Here is a 22,755-nt window from a genome sequence, read left to right as displayed (position 1 = left end):
TGGTACCAGATTGATTACTGAAAACCATTTTGTTTTCTAGGGTCCTTCCTAGTTGCATGCTGACATATTTTTTACGCAGCTGAAATGATCACTCATGTTTAATGAGCCTTAATTCTCTTCTCCGTGAAAGTGAAAGAATGATTGGAATCAACATGTTTTTGGACTTGCCCTGAATCACATTTTTACTATCCTCATGCATAGTTGCACAGTTTTATATTTCCAGCATTGTGTTGAAACACATACCCTTGGGTCCTAGTACTGTAAATAAGGTGGAACTGTCTTGTCCAAAAGTAACAGTAAAAGGGGCCATTCAAAACTCAATAAGATGTCAGGACACACTGAAAAATTACAGTTAGTGAAATAAGCATCATAAGCAAATATTCTGTAAGATAACCAGGTTTTTAAGAACCTGATTTTGATTAACTGAAAAGTCAAGGGAAAAAAAAGACGTAGAATATTTCCTATTGTGATTTTGTTTGTATATTCTGATTATCTTAGGTTGGAATCAATCAATTGTGGTTTTAAAAAGTCCTGAATATTTCTCCACAGAACATGTACACCAATTTGAAAAACAATAATCCAAGTAAACAAAAAACAAACTAGGTTCTTGGTAAAAAGTTTAATTTTCTGTTTAGTAAAACTTTTATTGTCAAAATATTTCTTTTCCCCTCAATCACAATCTTTCTGTATTTTATACAATTTGGGAAACATATTTCTTTACTTCAGAAAGTCATGAAAGTCACAGATAGCTGAACCAGCTTGTAAACCCTGTGGCTTTAACATAGGACCAAATCATTATAATTATTCATACTAATAATAGGAAACACTTATGAAGCAGTTATTGAATGCTACAGTCTATATTATGCTCTTTATATATATTAATCAGTTTAATTATAATAATAATTCTATAAAGTAAATTGTTGATTTAGTAAAATTAAAAGGACTTTTCTGATATTATGCAAGGATTACTGGAATCTTCTGAATGTTGTGAAGTTTTTCTTAATCTAAAGTATTCCTTTCAGATTTCCCTTGAAGAAAATGTTCTAAGGATCTTTGTTCCTCCCTAACGTCCCAATTTTCTAAAGCAGAAAGCGGATTGGGGACTTGAGAAGAGCATCTAATTTCTTAATTTCCAGCTTAGACATATTATTTCAGCAAAACTAGAATTTATTATCCTTCTCAGCTGAAAAACACATCACATTCCACTGGCTAGAAAAAGATGGTTTGTTCTGTTCTCTTAAAAAATGCGTAATTGTGCATTTCATTACAGCAAAAGTTAAGACATTTTTCTCTTTCTCAGCAGGCCAAAGGTAGGCAATGCTCTGGCCATAACTTTCTGTTGTCCCAAGTGTCTCGTTGGAAGCGTGGACTGTAACTGGGAATTTTGCTCCTGACATGCTCCTGGGAGTCAAGGACAGTGTCCAATGCCAATCAGTCTCTTCATCTTCAAAAATAGGGGCAATGCCAACATCTCATTTATTTCGTTTTCAAAAGTATCCTCATTCAGCATGTCCCTGGTTTCCATTTTGATAACCCATGACAGTATGCTGCTTTCAATTAGGCATAAGTGGTACAAGGTTGATGTCAGTCAGCTTTGTTGGATGCCTATATCCTTTTGAGGCTTGTTTTTGTATTTACTTTCAACATGAGGATCATGAGTTTGAGACTGGCTGAAAATGTTCAATCTCTGTAAATGTCTCAGGGCACACTCAGTCTGGTGTCATGAGAGAGCCTGGAAGCCCGGGGTCTAGGGGCTACATCCCAGCTTCATTGATCATTAGCTCTGGGATCATGGGACAGTGACAATCTCTTGGAGCCTCAGTTTCTTTAACTGTAAATCTGGAGGGTTAGATAAAACAATAGATTATAACAATATTAATATTATTAATAATAACTGAAATTTTTGGGTGTTTTGACAGGAACTTTACATGGCTTCTCTCACTTTATCATCAAAGCAGCATTATGAGGCAGGAACTATTATTACCCCCACTTCACAGAGGAGTCAACTGAGTTCGTTTACTTGTTTAACATAATGTAAGTGAAGACAATACTGAGGCCAGGGCACCTGACTTTATCTATTCGCAAAGTGTGAACTGTAGACCAGCAGCATAAACAACACCTGGGAACTTATCAAAAAGGCAGGTTCTTGGGTGCACTCTAGACTGACTGAAAACCTTTTGGGTAATGTTCAGGACTCTGTTTTAACAAGTTCTATGGGTGATTTAACACTGAAGGTGGAAGCTTTTGTTCTAGGACCTATGCTTTCAATCCTAGATTGTGGTTTTCTATGTTCAATGAATTTTTCAGTGTCAGGAACATAGTCCAATTGACTCCTGTTGATTCTGTGTTGGTCTCCTTCCTCCATCACTGCTTTGAGTCTGCCTATCCCTCCTGTAGCTGTGTGCTTGACCCAGAGAACGGCCTCTGTGTAGAGAAGCAGCACAGGGCATGTGAAAATCGTATTCGTGCTGGGACTGCCAGTGTTCTTTCCTTGGCTCATACATCGTCAAAGTCAATGCATATTATAGTTTTGCAGCCAGAAACCCTCCTATTTAACAATTCAAAAAAAAAAAAAAAAAAAGCTCAAACTGTTGGAAACTCTTGAATATGAGAACTTATAACTTATGCCTATTAAATGCATAAACTTCTCCGCATTACTACCAAAGGAACTTGGATAGATTCTATCTGTTCCAGGAGATTTTGAGGCTTTTAGTTCTGTGAGTTAACCAAGAAACACTGCACACTTCTCTTTCTCTTGGAAAAACATCAAGCTATGTTTGATACCATCAATGATAACATATGCTATAAATACAACAATTTGGTATATACCCAGATTGTTACATAAATCTTTAGAGGCCTTTAAAATTTTTTCCAGGTAAAAAATACCAATGGAATTTTCCTTTTTTTCCTGTGGCCTCTAGTCAATCCTAGTAATCATCAGATACCATATCATCAATATATCTTGTCAAGGAATTTAAATTTTTTTCCACTTGGTTGCAACTAGGGAAGGGTATGATAGTAAAGGTCACATTTGTAGAGTGTTACGAGAAGTATGAATACAAAATGGAAAGAAAATCCCAATAGGAAAGAGAAAAAACATGTTGATTTACATATTTTAAAAATGTTTTAAAAATTGTTATAGAAATTCATGAAGTATAATAAAGTACAAGAGGAAACTAAAAATAAGTCGCACTCCCACTATTCAGCACTAACCAGTAACATTTAGTGTATAAATATTTTTAGACTTTTTTGCTGGCATACAGAGACATTTATACTTTAGATTTCTGTTTTGCCAAAAACTAAATCCTACTTCGCATGCTGTTTTTCAAATGTAATGGTTGTGGTTCTCACTTCATATCAACACGTATAGAGGTGCATAGCTTTCAAGGGTGACTCTTCTTGCAGAAAGAATGGATAAGTAGTCACTCGTGTACTTCGGTGGTGTTGGCTCAACATGCCAGACATGTGTCTGCCTGAGTTATCTTCCAGTGTCACCTGTGTACATGTGGGGAAATCATCAGGCAGACATGATCTGCCTCTCATAGACTGTCACTTCAAAACCAAATAAAATGGCTAATGTGACACTCACTCAGTCTATTGCCCACGGCTTTTTGTGCTTTTAATTTACTAAGTACTATGCAAGTCTGCCTTAGAAAGTTCAACTTTAAGGCACATTTTCGTTGATTAATAGTTCCTTTTCCTTACCAATACACACATTCCAAAATAAAGTCTGAGTTCATTTCTTTTGTTCCTTTTTTTCCCTTAGGGAAATTCTACCCCAGGGAAAGCACTTTTAGGGGGATTCCAGGGATCAAATTCAGGTCAGTTGAGGTGTGTCCTAGCTATTTAATTATTAGGAGAACTTAGAGATAAAAAGTTTACTATACATTTAAAACGATATAAATTTAGGCTGTATCTACACATAAATTAGCTTGGGAAAAAAGGCAGCTGAATTCAGTGGAACGACTAGTGATGAACTAGTTACCACCTGAGTGTGATTTGCTGCATTTTTTAAAGCTGATTTCTGTTGGGGACAAAAACAAGACACTTTTTTTTTTTTTTGTGATGAGTTTTTCTGCCTTTCAAACAGAAAGGTCTTACAAACACAGTATGGTTTGCCAAGAGATGTTTAACCTAAAGACTTGCCAATTCAAGAATAGAATAATTTGCCTGAATCTGACAACAGGCAATGACAAATTCTTTAGTTGGTAAAGCATATTAACTGGAGAACATGCATTGCAGGCACTCACAGAAGAAAGCCACCTCTTTCTGCTCAGATCATGATTCTCTGGTTATAACATACTGGAGAGAGACTTTAGGAGTATAAGAACAAATTCTTGAAAGTGCACTGAATTGTAGTTTAATGGTCAGAAAGCATTTGTACAACTTTAAGAATAAATTCTTTTTTCTAACAGATCAGAATTCCTCTGCTGCTTCTTTTTAGAAGGATATATGTAAAGCAGAAGGAGTATGGCTTGTCAGTTTTCATTTTCTGCTAAACTAAATCATTAACATTTCAAGACTTTTGTTTCTCTTATTTCTAAAGAATAGACACGAAGTTTGCATTATCTGTAAAGGTTATAAAGAAAGAAAGATTAGGAGAAATAAATAAAAATGATAAGTTATATATTAAAAATGTAGCAAGTAATTCTGGTTGATAGCATAAGCCCCAGAAAAGAAATTTAAAAACTGAACGATGTATCTACCTTTTACCCTAATTATGACTACCCAAAGTCAAAACAATCCACTGATAATAAGACAAATGTGATATTAGGAATAGGTGAGTAAACATAGGTATTTAAGAGAACCAAATGTTTTAAAAATCTCATCTGATAATCTATATGGATGCTCCCCTCTTCAAGGAGGTGGAACATATTTTCCATCCCTTACGTATGAGCTGGAATAGTGTTCTCCTTCCAAAGAGTACAGTGTGGAAGCTTGGGGGAGGAGAATAACTTTACCATAGAGAAAACTAGCACACGCTATCTCAGCCAGGTGATGAAGGTTAACAGGAACAGTGATAAGACAGGTTGATATCATTTATCCTTGATATTAGGCAAAAGGAATGGCCCTTTGCCTCTAAGGTCTTCTTCCCCTAATCCCATACTCCTGTGTAATCATTATAAAAACACCAGATGAATTTCAATAGCAGGGTGATATAGTTTAGTTATTTATCCCTTCCAAATCTCGTGTTGAAATTTGATCCCCAATGGTGGTGGTGGGACCTAGTGGGAGGTGTTTGGGTCATAGGGACAGATCCCTCATAAGTGGCTTGGTGCCCTCCCCGTGCGGATGAGTTCTGCTCCATTAGTTCCCAGGTGAGCTGGTTATTAAAAAGAGCCTAGCATCTCCTCCCTCCAGCCCCTGCGCTCTCTTGCTTCTGTTCTTGCCACATGTTTTCTGCACACCCTCTCCCCTTCAGCTTCTGCCACGAGTGGAAGCAGGATGAGGCTCTCACCAGAAGCCAAGCAGATGCTGGCACCATGCTTCTTGTACAGCCTGCGGAACCGTGAGCTGAATAAACTTTCTTTCTTTATAAATCACCCAGCCTCAGGTAATTTATAGCAACGTAAATGGACTAGGACAACGAGCATCCCGCACGACCCTGACCATTATCTGTGGTGGAAGGAAGAGAATGTGCAGAGGCACCAAGGGAGAAAGCACATAGTGAATATGACCCCTGGACATGGCTGTGCACAGAGCAGAAAGGAGGGAGTGGTAGGAGATGATGCTGGCCAGGGCAATTTGGGGCCACTCACAGATGGTCTCATTTTCTATGTTAAAAATGTTGTCCTTTCCATGGTCAGTGAGAAGCATCAGAGGCTTTGAAGAAAGGAAGTGGCACGGTCTGGTCCTGCCATAGAGAGATGACTCTTACTGGGTAAGGAGACTGGAGGCAGAAAAGAACGCATCTGGCCCCTCAACTTGAATGAAGAAGGCCAGAGACTACATTAAGGCAATGAAGCGGATGTAGGGAGGAAAGATTGTTGGGAAAAAGTTATTTCCCCTCTATCTATATGTTGTTTACCCATTCAGTAGGTCAGTCAACAAATCTGGGGGGCCATGTGTACAAGCCTGCATGAAGCACACCACCTGTGAGGCTTATAAAGCAGCAGCATATGCCGCAAATGGTACTCTCTGGAGCTGAGCAATGGCATGCCTCTAGGGTATGCATTTTGGCTGGGCACTGAGCTAGATGCTGAATGAGCAGTCATGAACAGAACAGGTACAGCCCTTGTCCACATGGAGCTCTTTCTCTAATCAGGGCCACACCAAGACGGGTGGCTACCCCGTGCAGGGGAATAATTTGGCATTCCTTTGGACTGAGAGTGAAATCTGAGTCTCGTTTTATGGGAGTTCTCTGTCCCTACTCTCCAGTATAGACCAATAATAGCTCTGGCCTGAAATCTGCAAATTTCACACAGCAAAGCTAAGAAGGCAATTTAACTGATCTGTTTGGATCAGTTAAATATAGGAGGTATTTCGTTCTTTATTGGGTGACCACGTTCCTTTCATTCAGTCGGTATTCTTAAAGTGGTTACGTTCCTTTCATCTTATCACATCCTGGTGAAGTTCTAAACAGTAGGCGATTTTTGGCTCCCCTTTTAGACTGATGTTTGGAGTAGCTGTCTGACTGGATTGCCTCTTAATCCAGCCCCAGTTTAACGTGGAAGATAGACATTAAATAAACCTTTAAAAATATTTCATTGGAGTTAATTTGATTTTCTGATTCTAAATAAATGATAGAATTCTCCCATCTCACCCTAGGCAAATCTCTTCATTTTTGTTTCCCTGTTTATTCTTGAAACCTCTCCTGGGAATAAATAGCTCACAGCCGTGTGGAGCTCCTTGGAGAAGGTCTGAGAGAGACAAGTGGGGCAACACAGCCCATCTGCACTTTCTGTTCTTTACGTCGTGGGGGAGATGGCTGTTTCCTTGGTGCACAGCAGGGCGGGGTGAGAGCAAAAGCCCTAGAGAAGCAGTGATTTATACCAGCTATAGAGTTTTGCCAAGAAATAGATGGATTTCGCCAAATAACAAGCTTTTTAATATAAATGCAGACAAATGGCAGCAAGAAGGACAAGGGGCAAAGTGGAAGCTTGGTTTTGGTTTTGGTTTTGGTGCTACACTAGAAGTGCAAGGCTCCAAACTGGAAAGTATAGATTGGGGACCAGTGTATAACACCTTTAATACTTTTTGGAATGGGCTGATTGGCAATCAAAAATTTGTTACATTGGCTGTGCGTGGTGGCTCACGCCTGTACTCCTAGCACTTTGGGAGGCCGAGGCGGGTGGATCACCTGAGGTCAGGAGTTCGAGACCAGCCTGGCCAACATGGTGAAACCCTATCTCTACTAAAAATATACCAAAAATTAGTCTGGCGTAGTGGCGGGCACCTGTAATCCCAGCTACTCAGAAGGTTGAGACAGGAGAATTGCTTGAACCTGGGGGGCAGAGGTTGCAGTGAGCTGAGGTCGTGCCACTGCACTCCAGCCTGGGCAACAGGAGCAAAATACCGTCTCAAAAAAAAAATTTTTTTTTTGTTAGGTTAGGTTTGATTTCATGGCTTACATACTTATTTCTGAATATCTTCCTGATCCCCCCACACCTCTATAGAACTAGCTGCTCTTTCTCTTTTTCTCTCCAATCTCTGCTGCTAGCTAAATCTAATCTAGATGGATCACAATAAATGTTATCTATAGCTTAGTGTGAATTTAAGCCACTTTCACTATTTAAAAGGAGTACTTGTGCTCAGTTTCATCTGCATTGAGAGATGCAAAGGTTTGTGCCCGGTAAAAGCACTAAGGCATAAACTGGGAGTTAGGAGGTTTTGAAGGACTGTGTAGGAGGCCTTGCAAGGGGAGCCTCTGAATTCATACAAAGCAGGAGCTGCTAATTCAGTAGTGCACTGAGAGGCAGAACAAAAGGCGCGTAGCTTCATGGCTACTGCTGAAGGCTCAGGAGAATCCGTCAACCCTCTTCACCCTCCAGGCTCCTGATGTTCCATTAGTGATGCCGAGGACACGGTGGTTGGGAGATTTTCCTCTGCTAACCATCTGACTTCATTTTGAACTCCGGTTCCCTAACTTGCTAGTTGGGCAAATTAAATTACTTAACCTTGGAGCCTCAGACACTTCAGCTGTAAAATGTAGATAATAATAGATGCCACCTCATAGAACCGTTGCTATGAAGGTTGATCAAAATGATGCTGCATGGTGCTTAGCCTGGCACCTAGCACTTTGCCAAGCAGCCAAGTAAGTAAGCTATTAACTGTTAACTGTAGAAAGAGAAGCGAAACAGAGCGTGTGCTTGCTGCTATTTTCTACTGAGTTTGAACAAACACCGACCCCGCTTCCACTGAAAGGATAGGGGTGATAGATGGGGGAGAAAAGGTGAGAGTTTCAGCAAGCTCTGAGTGAGTGTGTCATGCAGCTGGTGACACTCGTGCAGCTCAGGCAATTGCAGAGATGTTCTGAGTGACACTTCTCCTACTCCCTGAAGGCTTAGTGCTGAAATAATGACACAGATGACAGGTTTTCATTTTCCCCCCAATTTTCCTGCCTACATGGTTAATCTAGGGGTTCTATCTGTGTGCTACACCTGATGGGAAACACAAAATTCTAACAAAGATGTCTAAAGTGTACCAAGTTTTTTATCTGGAAATATTGTATTGTAGATCTGTCAGGGACTCTACTATATCAGATAAACATAAACATGATCATACCATGTTTTAGGACTTTAAGAAGCTCCATTCTGAGCCAGTAATCTGAGTTCTCACTACATTTAGACAGTTTCCAATTGAAGAAAACAAGAGACTGCAGCAGTTATTAAACATTAGAATGAGTTATTTAATAGAGAAGAAATTCTCATTTCTCTGAGGTGATTTGGAAGTGACGTTGCCTGAGGGAAGGATGAGATAACAGGATTTACTGAGCTCTCTCTAAGCCCGAATTATTCAGGGAAGGCTCCAGTTCAAAGGCTTTATATTAATTGTTTCTCACAGCATCTCCAACATAAATATAGACTCGGGTCATTTCTTTTTAAATCCACTCTCAACATCACAATCACTAATGTCATTCTTTGTACTGACTCTACCTTTCGTTGTGGTCAATGTCATATCCTCCTCTCACCTTCCAATGTTCTTAGTTGCCCCTAAACACATTATGCTCAGAGAGGTCAGAGTAATCTTTTCCACCAATATTTCACTAAGAAAATCTTCAAATATAAAGCAAAATTGTAATTATTTTACTATGAACATTCATGTACCTACCAGCTAGGTTCTGCCATTAGCATTTTACTTACACTTGCTTTCTCACATTTCTGTCCATCCATATTTCTACCCCTTCATTCATCCACGAATCCATCTTAATTTTGGTGTGTTTCAAAGGAATTGAACATATCAGTAGTATTCTCTGTAAACACTCTGGCATGCATATAACTAAAGTTCAATGTTTATGTTTTTTTAAATGTAAAATTTGAATACCAAATTTACATTTTTTGAGTTTTCACCACTGTGTAACCTTAACTTTTTTTTTTTTTTTTTTTTTGAGATGGAGTTTTGCTCTTGTTGCCCAGGCTGGAGTGCAATGACTCAATCTCAGCTCACTGCAACCTCCATCTCCCTGGTTCAAGCGATTTTCCTGCTTTAGCCTCCCAAGTAACTGGGATTACAGGCATGTGCCACCACATCCAGCTAATTTTTTGTATTTAGTAGAGATGGGGTTTCACTATGTTGATCAGGCTGGTCTTGAACTGCTGACCTCATCTGCCTCGGCCTCCCAAAGTGCTGGAATTACAGGCGTGGGCCACTGTGCCCAGCCATTAACCTTAACTGTTATCAGGGATAGATTACTGTCACTCCAAACAGTTCCCAGAGGACACCAGTGTTCTAAGTTTTTCCCACTGTGTATTAATTTCTCCTGTTCTAGAATATCATATAAATGGAATCATATAAAATTTTCTTTCCTGTAGCAGCAAATTAATTCTTTTTTTTGCTGAGTAATAGTCCATTTATGAATATTCCACAGTATGTTTATTATTCTTTTATTAGTAGATTTTGGGGATGTTTCCTATTTGGGGCTATAATGAATAAATTTGCTATGAAATTATTGCATGAGTCTTTTCATGAACATATATTTCCATTTGTTTTGAATAAACACCTAGGAGTAGAATTGCTGGGGAGGTGTGTTTGTCTTTAAAACAGAGTGGCCTTTTAGAAATATGTTAAATAATATCCCTTCTCTATTTTCAATTCTCTAGTGACTTCCATTGTAATTAGGATGACATCTCACCATAGTAAAAGCTCAGAAAGATCAGGCTTCCGTCTCCCTTCCAGCTCAATCTCATATTGCTCCCATGACCATATCTTCCATCTGTCCTACCTGCCAACTTGTCATCATTTCCAGTCTATTCCTTAATGAGCTAAATGTGTCCCCAACTTGCCCATACCCTTGTTACCCCAGCCAAGACCATTATTCTTCCAATCCATTGCATGGCTTCCAAGACCATTATTCTTCCAATCCATTGCATGGCTGATTCATTCTTCAGGCATCAGCTTAAATGTTACCTCTTCAGAGAACATCTAGGTTAAAAGAGGTTAAATCACTTGAGCAATGTCACACAGCTGGTAGAGCCAACATGTAAATCCACGCAAACAGACAATCTGTGCCCAAAGCCCTCCCCTAAGCATCTTAAAACAACCTCCCTCCCTTCAAGACTGTGTCTTGTGATAGTTTTTTTCTTCTCTTTCTTAGCTACCATTCACTGCCCTTTTTGTTTGTCTCATTTTTTTCCTTTGCTTTTTCCCATTCCTTGGAATTGTTCCTTCTAAGGTTATCCATGATCAACTAATTGTTAAATTTGGTGAAAATACATTGTGGACCCTACATAACTTTGCCTCTCTTCGGCATTTGACTCTATTGACTATTTCCTTTTCTTGAAATGTTCCATTTGGCTTGTGTAAGCATAGTCATTCATGGTTTTCTCTGCCTCTATGGTCCCACATTCTTGGTATCTCTACTCAGTGTTCCATTGCTTTCCCTTCAGGTACTGTTGCTTCAGAAGTCTTCCCTGATCTTATTCTTGTAGCACTTCACACATTCTCCCTGGGAGATCTCATCTATGTCTATGGCATCAATCATGACCTACATATTGATTGTCTCTTCAGCTAAATCCCCAATCTAAATACATATTGAACCACCTTAATTGCATGTCCCAAAGGCATCATGTTAGTCTCCAAAGATGGTCCCCAATGAGCCATGTCTCCTAGTGTTTATACCCTCTGGAGTCCCCTGCCCTTGAATCCGGGCTGACCCTGTGACTCTCTCTTAACCAGTAAAATGCTGCAAAAGTGGCAGTGAGTTCCAAGGCTAGGTCACTAGAAGCCTTATAGCCTCTGCCTAGGCCTCTTGAAATGTGCATTGTTGGGATACTGTCTTTTGCAACCCAACTATCCTGCTGTGAGAAGCTCAAGCCACATGGAGAGGCCACGTGCAGGTGGACAAGCCCAGCAGAGCTTTTATCCAATAAACAGCATCAACTGCCACCCATGTGAGTGAACTGTCTTAGATAACCAGCCCACTTGAGCCTTCAGATGACTGTAGCCCAGCTGATGTCTGACAGAAACTACATGAGAGAACCCAAGCAAGAATGTCCAGATGACCATGGTCCACTCACAGAACCATGAGAAATAATCATGAATTATTCTTCCAAGCTACTACATTTTGGAGTAGTATATATGCAGCAATGGATAACTGGAACAGGCATCTCAAATGCAATATTCTCGAACTGAACAAACTGTCTTTCTCTTATACCAGGCCCTCCTCTAACCTTCATCATTCTGGTTAATGGCATGGCTACATACCTGATCCTAAACCTGGAAGTCATTCTTCTTTTATTTATTTTGAGACAAGGTTTTACTCTGTCGCCAAGGCTGGAGTGCAGTGGTGCCATTAGAGCTCACTGCAGCCACCCTGTGGGCTCAAGGGATTCTCCTGCCTCAGCCCCACAAGTAGCTGGGACTACAGATGTGTGCCACCAAGCCTGGCTAATTTTTGGTATTTTCAGTAGAGATGGAGTTTTGCCATGTTGCTCATGCTTGTCTCAAACTCCTGAGCTCAAGTGATCTGCCTGCTTTGATCTAGCTATTTTACCCAGACTGGTCTCAAACTCCTGAGGTCAAGTGATTCTTCTACTCTTATTGAATCAGCTTGCACCTCCAGTAAACTTCCCTTTCAGTCCTATAAATTCTATTATCTAAGCAGATCCTGTAGTCTCCCTTTGTCTGAGCCCTGGTCCTGCTCCTTTAGTTGTGCTTTGCTACGGCTTGAATGTGACTCCCCCAAAAGTATATGTTACAAGCATAACCACCATTGTAACTGTATGAAGAGGTGGGACCTTTTCGAGGTAATGAGGCCATAAGGGCTCTGTCCTTATCAGTGGATTAATGCCATTGTTGCAGGAATGGATTCCTTATAAAAGGATGAGTTCAGCCCCCTCCTGCTCTCTCTCTCCCACCCCTATTTGCCCTTCTGCCATGGGATAATGTAGCAAGAAGGCCCTCACCAGATGCTGACCCCTTGATCTTGGACTTCCCAGTCTCCAAAACTCTGAGAAGTAAATTTTTATACTTTATAAATTATCCAGTCTCAGGTATTCTCACATAGCAGCACAAAATAGACCAAGAGAGACCCTTTTTCATTTCTCATGTATGTAGTTAACATTACTGTCTTAACTGATCTGACCATTGGCCCTCTCAAAACCATTCTCTACACTTCTGTGAGTTATCTTCCTAAAACATGGGCCTGATCTTGGTTATAAAGCTGCTCATAGTTCCCAGCTGGCCTCAGAATTAAGGGCAGACTTTAGTAGGGTACATGGGTTCCTCATAATCTGGCCCATTAGCTCTTCATCATCATTTATGTCTGCTGCTCTCCCATGACTATTTGGTCTCATTCATATCCACTCCCATTTTTTCCCCAGAAAGTTCTGTTCTCTATTTCATCTCTGGATCTTTGCGTATATCTTTCTGTACTTGTATCCTGTAGTGATTAAGAGCTCTGGATCTTATTGTGACTTTGCCACTTTCTAGCTATATGACTTCAGCCAACTTACTTAGTCTCTCTGTGTATCAGTTGCCACAGTGGAAATAATAGTGGAGACTACCTCATGTTATTTTTGTATGGATTAAAAAAATTGACACAGGCAGGGTGCAGTGGATCAAGCCTGTAATCGCAGCACTTTGAGGGGCCAAAGCGGGTGGATCACCTGAGGTCAGGAGTTTCAGACCAGCCTGGCCAACATGGAGAAACCCCATTTCTACTAAAAATATGAAAAATTAGCTGGGCGTGGTGGTGGACACCTGTAGTCCCAGCTACTTGGGAGGCTGAGGCAGGAGAATCACTTGAACCCAGGAGGCAGAGGTTGCAGTGGGCTGAGATCACATCATTGCACCCCAGCCTGGGCAACAAGAGGGAAACTCTGTCTCAAAAAAAAAAAAAAAAATTAACACAGGTAAAAAGCTTAGATCAGTGCTGAGCACAATATAAACACATTAGTGGCTAAAGCATCAACAAGTGTTTTGAGCTGCTGCTATTTTTACTTTCCCTAGAATTCTATCTCTTACCTTCCACTCCTCTCACTGCCCTTATTTGCCCAGAAATCCCTTTATGTCCTACAAAACTCATATATTACTCATATATTACTTTTAGGAAATTATCAGTGACTGCTCTAACACAGTTCTTGATGTATGTTCTCTACTCCCTGACCTCTTGCTTTGTTGATACTTGATTATTGTACTTACTACTCCATACTTAAAAAATGTAATTGGTAAAAAAAAAAAAAATATGTAACTAGTAATAGGCAGAAAAGCTGGAACTGATTCCCAGTGCCTGTTACATGACAGGGGCTCATTATATACCTGCTGAGTGAATGATGGAAGGTCAAGTGAACAAATGAAAGAAATCGGGCAGAAAATATTTCCAGGTATTTGGGGAGGGGAGAATTGGAGAAGGAAAGAATGAAGGAGGTTGGGATTTGATGAAGAACATATTTGTGACAGTGAAACTCAGTCGTGGGATTCTGCTGTTTATATTGTTTTCTTTCCTTCTCCAATCAATGTGAGTTGTACAGACCATAATAAAAGTTTCATCTTGAGCCCGTTATTGCATCACCATTTGGCTGATGTTTTCAGTCTCATCACTGCTCCATCACTGTGGGAGGTTAACACTCCCTGAGGGGTGGCAGTACCCTCTGCATTTCTCTGGGAAACTCCAATGATTCATCCAAAAGTGTGAGAAGCCAAGCAGCTTTTATCACCCAGGAGACAGCTATAACCTGACCTCAATTCATGCCAAAGAAGCCTGCGGAAAGTGCCCTGGAAGTGAACAGCCTGCTCATGACTCAAGGAACTCGAAAGCCAGAGTTCTGACCAGTATTATTGGGGTGGGTAAAAGAACTTCACTCCTTCCGATCTGAGACTGTCCTTGCCTGAGGTGAGGGAGACTTTATTTCAAGGGTATTTGAATAAACATGACATACATAAACTTGATTTTCCAGGTTTTGGGGAAAGCATGCATTTGTCCTCTGCATCATGACATAATGTCCCTGGTGGCTCCTTTCAGGGCCTGTGCTGCACTCTCCTTGGTGACTGTTAGCATTGGAGTTGGACAATTTAAGGGCAGGAGTGGAGACCTGCTCCTTATAAAGGATGACTACACTTATTTAGGGATACTGCTCACGGTGACTCTCAGAGTAACTCTTTTGTTCCAACAGTTGTTCCCAGGGTAGGGTAATATTGGAACAGAGGCTTATGCTGCAGTCCCATGTGAGTGGGACTGAGGTCCCTTCAGTAGCTGAAAAATCCCCACTTCAGTGCCACGGCTTCAGCTACTGCAGCCCTTACTGTCTTCAAAAACAATGGTAAGGATTCCTTTAACCTCAGAGGAGGAATTAGCTTTTTGCAGAGACTACAAAAAACCCATAGGATACAAACATTTCTACAATCCAGGAAGGAGTCCCACATATAAAAACAAAACTGTAATACATTTTATAAGTGCTTTGCCTAAATATGTGAGGCCGTATTTACTCAGTTTCTCAGAAAACAGTTCTCGAGAAGCTACTGTGTGCCAGAGCCTCCTTAGGGGGCAGGAACTACTTATTTATCTTCATGTCAACATCCCTAGGTAAGTGCCTAGCCCATGGTATGGTCTACAGACTATGCAATGCTATTTCCCTTAGCCCGGCCAGAGTTCAGGGTGAGACTATGACTAGATCTTCTTTCTCTCCGTGAAGGTAACTAACCTTCCACGGGACTTAAGGCTTCACATTTTGGCCTTAACCAAGTCAACTAACTCAAGTTAGAGGGGCAGTGATTATTTGAATTGCCAAGGTACTACTTAATGAGAATCTTTGTGACTAAGCTCTTAAAGTTGAAACTTAAGAAAGTAACATTGGCTGAAAAAACTTGTTGGATAAACATTGCTACTCCCTTGAAAATTCTGGAAGTTCCAGCTTGGTTGCTGACCATTTCTTACCATTTATCTATTTGTTTAGCACTAACATTTCTTAAGCTTCCAATATATACAGAATGCTACGCCGGGTTCTGGGAAATACAGTGAGCTATGCTCCCTGTCTGCAAGTTGGTCACATCTTAAGTGGGGGTGCAATAAATGACAGATTCAAACCACTGAACAATTATAAACAGAGAAAAACAACTTTTATGAGCAAAGGCTTTCAGCAACTCCAGGCACAGTCTTGCCCAAGGCCTTGGCTGTGACACTGCCTCTGTTACAGAGAAGAAGAGTGAAATGTTATAAGACTATTGAAACATTTATAAATGTTAGAAGACTGTGGAGTTAATGCTATGTTCCTCTTCATCTTTAGGTCTTTGTACATGCTGGTTCCTTGTCTTCCCACCACTACCCCTATATCATTTATCTAATTAAAACTCAGAAACATGAATGAGAAGTCCTTTTTGATCACCAGCCTACACACACACACATACACATAGACACACACACTGCGTTGTCCTTCCATTGGGGTACCACTAGCACAGTACAATTCCTCCAATATGATAGCATTTATTACAAGGTATTATGATTTCTGCTCAACTTCTCTCTATCCCTTCTGCCTGCTACATTGTAACTTCTGTGACGGCAGGAATATATCTGTTTTGTTCACCATTATATTGGCTGGCATGTAGCAGCTATTCAATAAGTATTTGCTGAATGCATGAATGAATGGATGAATGGCAGAACCAACATTCAAGTAAAATTTTCACGTATTGTTTACTTTGTGCCATAGCTTCCTAGGTATTTTATGGATCTTGTTTCTGTGGGGTTACAGATAGCATAAATTTGTTGCAGTATTATTATATTGTTTATTAAATGCCTTAGTCACTTGTTAGATTTAGTGCTGGTTGCAGAAGGGTATAATGTTATTGATAGGAAAGCTATAGTCTTGATCCCTATATCAAGACCAAATGGCTTCTTATCTGGAAATCTCTACCTTAAATTGAGCAGTATCTAGATTAGATGTTTTGAAACTGTGTACCACTCACTATGGTGGGCAAATAGTTCAGACAGACTAGGAGATGGGATATGAGCAACTTAGAATAAACTACAAAAAGAATTCTAAAGACACATGACCCATTAAATTCCTTTTCCATTGAAAATCAGACCAAAATCTGTGGCAAAATCAGAGAATGTATTCCAGAAATATGGCTGTAGATGTGAAGACTAAATAGCAAGCAGTGTTTAATCTGAAGTAAATGAATGTTATTTCAAGGAGCAAAGTAGCTAACATTTGCAATAAATCTTTGTTTTGAAGTATCTTTCTCAAAGGTCATCAAAATAGGTTTTAATTTAGATTCCTAAATCCAGTTTCTGCTCTGTTAGTTATTGGGGATTTTTTGAATAAATAATCTACACAGAACTGTGGACTCTGCCCTGCTTTCTCAACCTCACGGTGTGGTCATCCAGAAAGGATTTCTTCTCCGCACTGAAGGCTGGAGGCTTAGACATGGGGTACCTCCTGCCTGATGTATCATACGCTTCCCAGAACCTTAAAGGTTAAGATGAGTCATTATAAGTGAAATGACCCTAGACAGAGAACAAAGAGGGCTGGCACATGCTGGCTGTAACATTCTGGGAGAGCTCTTCATCCCGTTTACATGTTCTTGAGAGGGTGCCTTCCGTGCTGTGATGAATGAGCCACCCGGACCTCCCGCTACCACACAGCAGTTGTTTAGTCAGAGATCCTGTGCATCTGGGTCTGTTTTTAATCAGCAGGTTCTAGAACAAACAAACAAACAAAAAACAAAAACAAGCCCACGCTCTCTGAATATGACTCTCTGACTCTCTTGTGTTTCTTGTTTCCATTTTATTGTGCTAATGTGATACTGCTTCTTAGCCTAGTGCATTTGGATTGGTTGTTCACATTGAGCATAAATTGCCAAACACTCAACTTTAATCTAATTGTACATACTATAGACAGAAAATGTTGAAGTTAAAAACACTTCCATAATCACAGATTGGGTGTATGGATGAGCAAGTGGATGAGTTAGGCCTTTTGTCATCTCAGTCCATAGCTTGATCCTTCAGGTATTCAAAGGGAAACTGGGACTGTCTTCCACTGATGACCTCACTGACAATGACGTTCATCTGCCACCATTTATAGTGAGTGAAACCTTATGGTGTAGTTGCTAAGTCTCAAATTCAGAGAGACCTAGGATCAAATCTCATTCTGCTACTTTCTAGCTATGTAACCTTGGGCAAGCCACATGGTGCCTTTAAGACTTAGCCTCCTTAACTATATTATAAGAATAATAACATTCCCTATGCCAAAGGGATCCTGTGAGATAATAACATCTTAATTGAGTTAAATTATTTAAGAGTTAAATGAGATAATGGATAAAAATCCTGGCACATTTTGAGCGCTTCATAAATATTAATGATGAAGATCCTTATTTAAACGTGCCCTGCATTCTAAAAATGAGAAGTAACTTTCTGGCTGAAACCAACCCCTGAACGGTAACAGAGAAACCTGTTTCAACAGGGTTGAAAAAAAAAGCTGGGGGATAATGTTTCTAATCTTAGAGTTTAAGAGAAAATACATTTTAATACATTTTAAATTCACTTGGCAAATCTTTTTAGGGACACCAGAAGAAGGTACTTTCTGAAAGAGTTAAAATGTTTTCCTTAAAATAAACAAATCTCCCTCATAGAATTTTTGCTTAGACTAAGTTGATGGGACATTCATTAAGAAATCAACTTTTCGGCCGGGCGCGGTGGCTCAAGCCTGTAATCCCAGCACTTTGGGAGGCTGAGGTGGGTGGATCACGAGGTCAGGAGATCGAGACCATCCTGGCTAACAGGGTGAAACCCCGTCTCTACTAAAAATACAAAAAACTAGCCAGGCATGGTGGCGGGCGCCTGTAGTCCCAGCTACTCGGAGGCTGAGGCGGGAGAATGGCGTGAACCCAGGAAGCTGAGCTTGCAGTGAGCCAAGATGGCGCCACTGCACTCCAGCCTGGGCGACACAGTGAGACTCCGTCTCAAAAAAAAAAAAAAGGAAATCAACTTTTCATCCTCGCTTGGATAATGCAACCAGGGAACCAGTAAATATCCTGGGAAAGCCAGCTTGCTAAATGCAGCTACCGTTTCTTAAAAATGTTATTTTTATCTATCAAAAAATTTTATTGTTATTAAGTATCATTGAAGTTCAATCCTGTGATAGAAACTGTGCTTAGATACAGGGAATCAGATAGGAATGTGACATAGTTCTGCCCTCAGGGGTTTTAAGTGGGAAGATAGAATATGCCATTAAAAAAAAAGCCATCCTTGGCATGGAAGGTTAAATGCCTTATAACTAACTGATGATTGATAGCAGAAGAGTGACTAATTCTCATCTAGAAAGAGAAGACCTGGGCTCTAGTTTTGGTCCCACCACTTGTCAAGTTTGTAACCTGGGGAAATTCACTCAAATCCTTAGAACTTTCAGTTTTTCAAAGGAAACGGAGATGACAATATTTGCCCTACCATTCCCATAAGGCTACTGTGAGGTTTGAATGAGCTAAGGTTTATGAAAGCACATAATAAATTACAGCACTTCGGTGCTGTTCCTCAGTGTGATCATTTTCCTTCCTCTGTCTCCTCATAGACTGAGACTCTCACAAACTTTTTCTTTGTTATTTTCTGTCTCTGCTTATGAAATATTTGCAAGTTATATCATTGTATGTGTGTGTATTGTGTACACATTATCAAGTCTTATCAAGCAAAAGCAGCAGAACTAAACACAGACATCCGTACTCCTAAAAGTCCACCACTTAATCCTGAAGACAACATTGTTAGAGAAGAAAAGATATTCTCTAAGGTTGGACCTATATCAGAAACGAGTAGTGTCACCCTTGCTTTACAGTGGAGAAAACTGAGTATTGATTTATTGAACACTTATTCAATAAAGGTTTATGAAGAGCCCACCCTGCACCAGGGGCCCAGGTATCAACTTAAAGAATACGAGTGAGAAAAAACAGGGAACTCAGTCCTGAGATTGACCTTTGCTGTAATTTCTGGGCATTGTAGGAATCAGCCAACTTCCTGTCCTTTAGTTTCCTCTTCTGTAAACTGAAGGTTAGTTAGTTGTAGAGCATACAGTCAGTGTTATGTCTGAAGATATTGAAATACAGAGACAAAGTGAAAAAGAAGGGTATGAAACCCCTTTCCATTCAACTGTAAGAGAGATGACGATTGTTATTCTTGGCAGTTCTGAGAGTGGGCAGTGGAGAGAGTGGTTTGTTTGAGGATGCCATGCTGAGCATTGGGTGGATATGGAATTTGTGTGGGCTGGGAAGTAGAGAAGGGAGTTGGGGCAAGCTAAGACTGCCAGCATCCAGACTCGGAGCTTCTGGGGTAGTTACGGGGAATGAGTCAGGAAATAGTTCTGTGTAAATAGGAAATTTTAAAGCTAATGTCGTCATAGGCCAAAGGAATTTTGGGGAGATGATGAGAGATGTCAACTTTTGTGGATGAGCCTACATGTAGGTGATGGTTCTACACTGAAAGATTTGCCACTTTTCTTCACCCTAGAATGTTCATATTGTGTGTGTATGTGTGTGTGTCTGTCTGTCTGTATGGTTGCTTAGTGGACTGTGAGATATACTAAACATAGATAAAAGGAATATTTAACTAAAAGATGAAGCAACAGAAAGTTAATCAAATAGTATCCAAGACAGGACGGAAATGGGCTTTAGGGGAGTCCTGAGAGAAAGAGAACTCACATTCATTCACATTCATTGAGTTCATGTGAATTTTTTCTTGGCCCTGGGCACTGTCATATCCATGAAATAACCTTATTATTGTCTTGAAAAGCTGTTCTTACATAGATCTGAAACCTAAGGCCCAAAGACAGTAAGCAGCTTCTGGGAACGACTATGTTGTTGAGCTCAGGTTTGAGCTGTGGAGGGTATGAAGTTATTTCCTCTTGGAAACTCCATCACAGACTCAACATGCTGGGCAAACTCACTTTATCTTTAAAGAACAGTCTCTATTTGCAAAGGAGAGAACTTGCTTCCAGACACTTGGTACTGTTAGAATTGTCAGTCGACGTTACCAAAGCAAAGGCACTTGAACTTAGGCCAAGGTATATGTTTCTGTAGTCACCCTGTGGTAACTACTGGGGTCAGCATTTCACAAAAACCTACTTACCCTTTTTAGTTAGGAAAACCCTAGAGGTTGGGGAGTAGGAGTGAGGGTCCCTAATTCCACTGTCATTTGGAAAAATGTCCAGATGAGAGTAGGCTATCCACTTCCTAGAGGCAAATCTTTCTGAATCTACATAGTCTCACAGACTCACAGAACTTCAGAGCTGAAGAGACCTTCAGATAGATATTTTTCAGATAGACCTTCAGATAGACATTTTGCCCCACTGCTCAGTCTAGATTAGCGGAAAGGGCAAGAGTTCACTTATGGCCCTCCCATCTTCCTGTATTCAGTATTTTCCTGTCTGAAACATTGGGTGCATGATTAAGCTATTTAACCAGTTTCTGAATTTGTAATTTATGTAGCCAGGAAAAGGGCATTTATCACTTGAATCACCCCAGCAGTCTGTGTCAGAGTTAAGGAGAGATTTTTTATTTTTCTAAAAATTCTGTTCTAGGCTATTTAAGGTCACTCTGCTTGCCTGCTTTGGAGAGACTTGTACATGCGTTGCTGATCCCTGGGCTGAGTTCTCCCAGCCCTAGTGAACTCAGAAGTACAGATCCAGAAGATTCGGCTTGATGGTTCCCATCAAGGGTAAAACTGAAAATAGGAAGCCGTTGGTTGCTGATTGTAAGATAAATTTGTTTCAACAGTCTGTCAAAAGCAGTGGGTCATATGAAAAGCCACATGACTAACCCAAAATAATTGGAGCTTAAAAGATGCTAGGGTCTATGAGTAACATTTCTTTCACCATGGGATCTAGGTAAGGCAAACTCACTCCCTCACTAGTTCTTAAGTCCCATTTTCTTTTTGTCCTGGAACATTTCACCTGTCCTGATGTGGCAAACTAAGTGATTGAATTAATACAGAAATGTCAGCCTTTACTGATGACAATTAGGTGTTCATTTATTTCTGCTTTATTAATAATTTACCTGTTCAACAAATCTTTAAAGCCTACTGTGTGCTAGGTGTGGAGGAAGAAACAAGTAACACTTCCTCCACGACACCTTTTCTAATCCCTCCAGTGTAAATTCTCTCTTCCTTTCCGGAAACTTAGTAGTTCTTTGTTTATAGTTCTCCAATAGATTTATGCCATGTTGCCTTGTATTGCAGCAGCCTGAGAACATGTCTTACTATTCAGAACTAAGAAATTCCTTTACAAATATTTGTCTGTTCCATGGTATTTAAAGCAGTGCTGGTACAGAGTATGTTGTCAATGTTGTGGAACAAATGACTGAGTGAATATTTGTTGAATTAGGTAAGAAGTTTCTTCAGCTTTGGCTGTTACACTGCTGTTAACAAACAACTCCCAAATTTCAGTAGCTCAGAACACAATGATTTATTTCTCATCTATGTTAATGTCTATTGTGAGTTAGGTGCATCTCTGCTCCCCATCTTCTGGATTTGGGGATCTGGGTAGAAATAGCCATTAGTTGGAATTTTCTTGTGTTGGGGGACAAGAGAGATGGCAGATACACATGACAGATCAGAAGTGGCATTCATTGGCTGGGCACGGTGGCTCACACCTGTAATCCCAACACTTTGGGAGGCATAGGCAGGCAGATCACCTGAGCTCAGGAGCCCGAGACCATCCTGGCCAACATGGTGAAACCCTGTCTCTACTAAAAATACAAAAATTAACCAGGCATGGTAGCAGGTGCCTGTATCTCAGCTACTTGGGAGCTTGAGGCAGCAGAATCGCTTGAACCCAGGAGGCGGAGGTTGCAGTGAGCTGAGATCGTGCTACCACCCTCTAGCCTGCGCAACAAAGCGAGACACCGACCAAAAAAAAAAAAAAAAAAAAAAAAGAGACATCCATCACTTCTGCTCATATTTTGTTGTCACAAACTACTCATGTAGCCATACCTGCCTTGGAGGGCAGACAAGGATAATTTTCCCATGAGGAAGGCCATGAATATTTGGGAATAATAATATAATTTACCAGAGAAGTCATCCTTATTTTTTAAAGAACTTAAAATTTAGTTGAGGAAGTAAGCTATACACAAAGCAATACAATTAAAAAAAAATAAGGTGCAAGCAACATGTTATAGAGGTGTTAG

General features: G+C 40.3%; 1 long non-coding RNA gene across 2 annotated transcripts in view; it reads right to left on the bottom strand.

Moving 5' to 3' along the window:
• Positions 1–436: 436 nt before the first annotated feature.
• LOC119624315 (uncharacterized) overlaps positions 437–22,755 on the bottom strand; it is a 44,921-nt gene continuing 22,602 nt past the window's right edge. Inside the window, exons 3-4 of one of the 2 annotated variants that reach the window (XR_012090017.1) lie at positions 10,449–10,581; positions 437–1,839 (exon numbers count right to left, since the gene is read on the bottom strand). This is a non-coding gene — a long non-coding RNA (uncharacterized lncRNA). The remainder of the gene's footprint in view (positions 1,840–10,448; positions 10,582–22,755) is intronic. The other variant, XR_005240366.2, reaches the window with a different exon arrangement.

This window comes from Chlorocebus sabaeus, chromosome 20 (assembly GCF_047675955.1).
Source record: "Chlorocebus sabaeus isolate Y175 chromosome 20, mChlSab1.0.hap1, whole genome shotgun sequence".
Classification (NCBI taxonomy): domain Eukaryota; kingdom Metazoa; phylum Chordata; class Mammalia; order Primates; family Cercopithecidae; genus Chlorocebus; species Chlorocebus sabaeus.
The sequence above is the reverse complement of the archived record's forward strand: the minus strand, read 5'-3'. Positions and strand labels throughout refer to the sequence as shown.